Consider the following 5298-nt stretch of genomic DNA (forward strand, 5'->3'; position numbering starts at 1 on the left):
TTCGGTGTGTGAGAGAAAACGGGTGTGTGGTTACAGTGTTATCCGCGATGCATTTGTGTTTATAGCGAAAGAAAAGCGATTGAATCCTCTCTTTCGTTACGCAATGTTGGGATTCGAAGCACCGAGCTGGATGAAAGTCGGTTAGCCTTTACAATGGCGCAGAAATGTGTGATGCGAGAACAGAAAACGGAATGTATTAGACTTTTGTGCAATCAGAGAAAACGTACTGCAGATCTCCAGGAATGGCAACAATAAAGAACCATAAATCGAGAGGTTTTATCATTTGCAACGGCATTCCGCATAAACGCGTGAAGCGATAATAGAAAACGGAATGTATAAGACAGTGGTGTGATCAAAGAAGACGTGCTGCAGGTCTCCAGGAATAACAATAAACGGCAAACTATTTAGACCCCAAACACTGTCTAAAAACTGAATGCGTGTCTCCAGTGACTTGAGAGAGAAAACAACACGATCTCTCATTCCCTCGTTGTAGGAGGACGACCCCCGCTTGGCAGGAGGGAACCCAACCCACCGCTGACACACCGACGACAACACAAAAAAAACGACTTAATCCTGCACTTGAGGTGAAAATCTGCAGTGCAACACGTGTGCCAGGTGAATGGGCGCGCAAGGGCTGCATGTTACCAATACTTAAAGACCCGGATTTTGAAGCGCTTCCAACTCCCATCACGACAAGTTTCAAGGGCCACAGGGATCACCGTAGCAGGTTTTCATGCGGAGTCCTCGTTAAACTATCACTGGGGTCTTGGCAACACTCCTGGGAACTCTGACATCCACAGGGGCCTGAGAAAGTTGTGTCGACGGGACCCGGATGAGCTTGAGAATGCGGGCCAGAGGTGTTTTGCAGGCTCGGCAGAAGCTCGAGGTTCTGGAATACCTTACACGAACACGCTAATGCATACAAATATATGACGTTAAAACATGGAAAATATTTTTTTTTTATTTCATAACGAACACTAAAGGATATACAAGATCTATTTATATATATATTTCTTTTTTTTTTTTTTTGTCATTTTATTATTTTATCTTCCTCTCTAACCTCCCCGTCTCGTGCTCCTCCTCCTCCTTCGCTAACCGGTAATAATTACAACGTTTCCTTATATTTAGGAGTAATAAGCGTCTTAATTGCGCAGCCGCCTCCGCCACGTGAAGGAACAATTGCATCCTCCGCCCTGACTGAGCCGCGCGTCACCACCGAGTCGCCAACACGCCAACACGTCAACACCCAAGCAACACGTCACCGAAAAACCTTTAGACTCGTTAACCTTCACGTTCTCAAGATTAATTTTCCTAGACTTATTATAAGTCGTGGTGTTAAAGTGTCATTTTTTTTCCTATCAAGTCTAGAATCCTTATTTAATCATCACTAGAATTGAGGGAGGAAAAAAAAATCTTCCGGTCGTTTTCGTAACCTTCTTAGGACCAGTTTTCCAAGACTAAGATAATTATTCATATCGTGAAGTGACTTTTTTCCTATTCTCTCTCTCTCTCTCTCTCTCTCTCTCTCTCTCTCTCTCTCTCTCTCTCTCTCTCTCTCTCTCTCTCTTATCATCATTAAAACTTAGCTTGTCTCAGTTTCTTTCTTGCTTCATGACCGCGTTGCCTCACTAACACTTCTCTCCCTGTAGTCCACAAATCCCCTTTCAGAAAAACATAAAAGCACAACCCGTTTTCTTTCCTATTCATTTACCAGTTTTCCATTGCGTTGCCACCTAAATCCTATGGCAAACTAACCTATTCTTTGCCACTATGCCTTTCCCTAACACAACCTCCCAACACCTTCACAAAACACGTATTTCAAAGCGTGTTAGATGTTATTTTATGTTTATTGTCTTTTCATCGCCTCTAGACTCCAAACCTTGTATATTATCTTCACAAAACACGTATTTCTTAAGATTCGGGGTGACAAGAGCGTATAGTCTTGTTTTTCTTACGTTTATTGTCTTTTCATAGTCTATAACACTCCATGACTCACAAAACATGTACTTCAAAGCGTATCTGATACTTTTTTTAAGTTTTGAGGTGACAACAGGGTGTCGAGTCCAGTCTTGTTACGTTTGTCGTCTTGTCGCCACCTACAGACTCAATGAATACTGGCGCTGGAGTGTTTAGTTGAGCAATTTGCATCTCACGCTCACAGAGGATCGGATTGGAATGGTAGGTTCAGGCACCGGTTCATGTGATGTACGATAATGTACGAACATGAATCCCTGTCCTTTTTTAATGATGCTACACACACACACACACACACACACACACACACTCTCTCTCTCTCTCTCTCTCTCTCTCTGAAGACAGAATTATAAGCAAAGGAATTAGTAAGGATACACGTACAGTACGACACCTCTACTCCTATGTACGAAAGCAGCACCGATGATGTTCCATGATTATTGTACGAACGGTTTGTCATTAGCCAGTATTCTTATACACTTCTCTCTGTTTGCAAAGGTTACAGAGATCATTAGTCGGTTATTTCATAGATGTTCTCTTCCACTGGTGGCGTAGAATCCTTTTCAGTATAATATTAGAATTGGAAACACTCTTCAAAACCCCCAATTTCCACTAAAGCCTTTTGAAAGTAGGAAAGGTAAGAGAATGTGATGTTTAAGAGTAAGAACAGCTGTCATGTGGTCACTTCTGCCTCTGCTGCATTGAACAGAGGAACGTTTTGCCTTAGAGAACAAAATCCAAGGATCCTATTTTGAAATGCTTTGTCCTCTCGTCAGCTCCATTTTCAAAGGCCACAGAGATTAGTCGAGTTCTGAAGAGCGTTAAGTCCACTGATGGTAAAAAAAAAAAAAAAAAAAAAAAAAAAAAAAAAAAAAAAAAAATATATATATATATATATATATATATATATATATATATATATATATATATATATATATATATATATATATATATATATATATATATCTTGCCAGAAGTATGACTGAGATTAAAGCACTCTTAAAAACATCAAATTTTCACTAGAGGCAGTTGAAACTATTCGGGATAAGACGCCGTTATCAGAATACACTTCCTGGCTGACTGATTGATTCCCAGACTTGCTGTTGTATCTTGAAGTAGAACAAAGGAGGAGGGTTCATGACGCGTCTCACTAAAAAGTACCTTTAGCTAAACGTTCGCTGATTATGATACAGATTGGAAGATGCGCTAAAGTCTATGTCACAGCGCTGCATCACGGTGTCTGTTGCTGCCTGGGCAAGTTCAGGGCTGGGAACGATTAATAAAGCTTGGTGTTCAACTTTCAGCAAATCAACAGAAGCGTGACGAGAGGAAAGTTGTGATCGGCCCAGCAAGCGAAGACAGTGCGAACGGTTGGCCATACACACACACACACACACACACACACACACACACACACACACACACACACACACACACACACACACTGGGATATAATTAGCTGCCTCATCAGTATCCCTACAATAGTTAGTCTAATTCGAGAAACGCTTTATCAAAATACAATATATATTTGTCATCCTGTCAAAAACTCCCTTATAAGCTAAACAGGGATCAAGGGTTTAAATTTACATATACATACATACATACATACATACATATATATATATATATATATATATATATATATATATATATATATATATATATATATATATATATATATATATATATATATATATATCTTTTTTTCGTGATTTTTTTTAGTAACAGTAACATCAAAACACGAATTAGTTTAGTGTTTGTGGTGAAATAGTATTTGGTTGGGTACTTCTTTCTCCTCCCTCCCTCCATCCATCCTTTCCTTCCTCCGTTATTTTCCTTCCTCTCCTCTCCTCTCCCCTCCCTCCTGCCAACTCACTTCCTGTCATTTTATCTTCACTGAACAGTAACTCTCTCTCTCTCTCTCTCTCTCTCTCTCTCTCTCTCTCTCTCTCTCTCTCTCTCTCTCTCTCTCTCTCTCTCTCTCTCTCTCAGTTCCGTCTTCATTTTACCAACACAATGTTCATATTTTTTTGTTTTGCAAGTTTTCGTGAGCATTGTCATGACTTTGTTATAATATTCTCTCTAGTCTTCACAGTCTTCTCGTGGTGAAACAAAAATAAATAAATAAATGAATAAATAAACAAATCAATCAATAATAATGAAATAAAATAAACAAACAATGATACTTCTGAACAAAAAATGCTGAAACGAGAACTACATTTTGTCTCCTGAAAACTGAGCGCAGCTGTGAGTTACGAGATGCGTCACACGAAAAGGTTGTTCAGGAAACCCTTCAACACAAACTAATAAACAAACACTGAAAAAAGAGACAAAAGCTTGTAAACGGCCATGTAAGTATCTGAATAATAATAATAATAATAATAATAATAATAATAATAATAATAATAATAATAATAATAACAATAATAATAATAATAATAATGACAACAACAACAACAACAGTAACAATGGCGATTAGTAGACACAGGGACATCACGGGAAGGAGCGCACACACCGCGGTATCCGGCACAGCTGAGGGCCAGGCCTTCACCACCACCACCACCACCACCAACACCAACTGGCGGGTCGTGGCGCCCCCAGAGAATATTATGAAAAGCTATGCCAGACCCAGACCGATTTGCACGCTTCTCTATCACGTGGTTAGTAGTAGTAGTAGTACTAGTGGTAGTAGTAGTAGTAGTAGTAGTAGTAGTAGTAGTAGTAGTAGTAGTAGTAGTAGTAGTAGTAGTAGTAGTAGTAGTAGTAAGAGAAGCTACAATCGATATTAAGAGAACGGCTCCTTTTCCTGTCTGTCAGCGACTTATCTCTCGGCGTGGATCACCCAGGAGGGCTGCCAGCACTCTTCTGTCCACCGTCTTCCAGCTGCCGCCTCGCCCGCAGTGCAGACAAGGCGGCGCTCGTCCCTGACAGCTGTGCACGGCTTGCAGCACCGGGGCAGCACCTCGCTGCGCGCCACCAGGCACGCGGCGGCGCTGAGGGAGCCACGCACTGTCACACCACGTGGTGGGGCGTCCCGGGAGCACCGGGGACACAGTACAATGTTTTTTTTTTTTTTCTCTCTCTCATGAGAATACCACGATATCATAAGTGACACGCCGTCACGGCGGCTGATAAGGCGCCGCGCGTGCCAGACACCAGCTGCCAAAATGTGTCACAAAATTAACTTGAAATACAACACAAGTGAGACTTCCAGGCGGCTTGTGCAGCCTGGCGGCGGCTTGTGCAGCCTGGCGGCGGCGGCGGCAGCGGCGGCGGCGCGAGTTATCGCTGGGGTGGGATTCTCTCTGTATTACAAGTGGGACGTCG

Source organism: Scylla paramamosain, chromosome 38, assembly GCF_035594125.1.
Source record: "Scylla paramamosain isolate STU-SP2022 chromosome 38, ASM3559412v1, whole genome shotgun sequence".
Classification (NCBI taxonomy): domain Eukaryota; kingdom Metazoa; phylum Arthropoda; class Malacostraca; order Decapoda; family Portunidae; genus Scylla; species Scylla paramamosain.